The sequence below is a fragment of the Mandrillus leucophaeus genome, unplaced genomic scaffold (assembly GCF_000951045.1).
Source record: "Mandrillus leucophaeus isolate KB7577 unplaced genomic scaffold, Mleu.le_1.0 Scaffold266, whole genome shotgun sequence".
NCBI classification, from domain to species: domain Eukaryota; kingdom Metazoa; phylum Chordata; class Mammalia; order Primates; family Cercopithecidae; genus Mandrillus; species Mandrillus leucophaeus.
The window spans coordinates 1,024,361-1,026,324 of NW_012102765.1; positions in this window are offsets into that span (position 1 = coordinate 1,024,361).

Consider the following 1,964-nt stretch of genomic DNA (forward strand, 5'->3'; position numbering starts at 1 on the left):
CAGCCTCGAACCCCCCAGGCTCGAGCCTCCCACCTTGGCCTCCTGAGCAGCTGGGACTAGGTGCACAACACCACACGTAGCGAATTTTTTTTTTTTCTGAAGTGGAGATGAGGTCTCACTATGTTGCCCAGGCTGGTCTCAAATTCCTGAGCTCACACGATCCTCCCGCCTCAGCCTCCCAGAGTGCTGAGATTACAGGTGTGAGCCACTGCCCCCAGCCTGTACTTGGTACCTTTAACAGCACTTTTCTCTGCTGTTCGAACAAGGAGTCCCATATTTTCATTTTGCACTGGGCCCTGCAAATTACGCAGCTAGTCTTGCTGAGAACATTTGAACATTACCTGGCACACAATAGGTGCTCAACCAAAGTTAGCTAGTATAATTATTATGACAATATATATGTCCCCTGTGGAGTCATGTAGCTGACAGGACATTCCACATCCTCACATGTAAGGATAAGGGTCATGTCTGATCAGTATTGCATGGGTCTTGATACAGCACCTTGTGCTAATACAAACATCCAGTCAAGCATGGTGGCTCATGCCTGTAATGCCAGCACTTTGTGAGGCCGAGGTGGGCAGATCCCTTGAGGCCAGGAGTTCGAGACCAGCCTGGGCAACATAGTGAAACGCTGTCTCTACTAAAATACAAAAATCAGTCAGGCCTGTAGTCCCAGCTACTTGGGAGGCTGAGGCTCGAGAATTGCTTGAACCCAGGAGGCAGAGGTGGCAGGGAGCCAAGATCACACCACTGCAATCCAGCCTGGATGACAGAGAGAGACTTTGTCTCAATAATAATAACAATAATAATAATAATATAAACATCCATAGCAACAGAAGATGACATTGATTGCTGGAGTGACTTTTAGCATTCAATTTTTTTTTTTGAGATGAAGTTTCACTCTTGTTGCCCAGGCTGGAGTGCTATGGCACAGTCTCAGTTCATTGCAACCTCCGCCTTTCAGGTTCAAGTGATTCTCCTGCCTCAGCTTCCCGAGTAGCTGGGATTACAGTTGCGTACCGCAACACCCAGCTAATTTTTGTATTTTTTGTAGAGATGGGGTTTCAGCAGATTGGGAAGGTGGGTTTTGAACTCCTGACCTTGTGGTCTGCTTGCCTCGGCCTCCCAAAGTGCTGGGATTACAGGCGTGAGCCACCACGCCCGGCCGCCACCTTCTTTCAAAGAGCCAAGCACTAAATCTTTATTGAATATCTACTTGGGGAGTAGACAATCTACCTGAATCTAGGGAAGCCTACTCTAACAATTCTTGAAAAGGGGATTCAGCTCCAAGTGATGTATGTACTGTGAACTGTATGTGGCACGGGAGCCCAGAGAACAGAGGGATCAATATGGCCTTAGAGCAGTGACAAGCCAATCTGAGTCACATCAAAATCATCTTGAGACTCAATGACACAGAGTGCTGGGCCCCCCGGGGTTGCCAGCTCAGTAGGTCCGGGGTTGCAGGAGTGAGTTTCTGGTCCCAGGTGACACTGCTCCTGCTGTACTGTGCTTTGAGAACTACTGGTAAAGACTAGACCAATCCAGGAAGGCTTCATGGAGGAGAAGATCAAGACTTGGTAATTAGCGCAGTTAGTTGATTGGTGGGAAAGAAAGCAATTGCAAACAGAGGGAATGACATGAACATAGGCACAAAAACCAAAATGAGAGTGGTTTGTGTGTGTGCAGGGAAAGGGTTTAAGGAGACAAGGGTGACATGCCTCCTGGTAAGATATTCTCTTCTGCTGAGCTATGATTATGCACTTCTCTCCAAAAAATAAAATAAAATAAAATAAAATAAAAATTTTCAAAAATTAGCAAAGATAAATCATGCTATTAGAATAAAATTTTTTTACTTCCATTGTAAAACCAGAGTTGAAAGCCATGAAAGTAAATGTTATTTTTCTCTAACCCTGTCACCAAAACTCTGTGTGTGTGTGTGTGTGTGTGTGTGTGTGTGTGTGTGT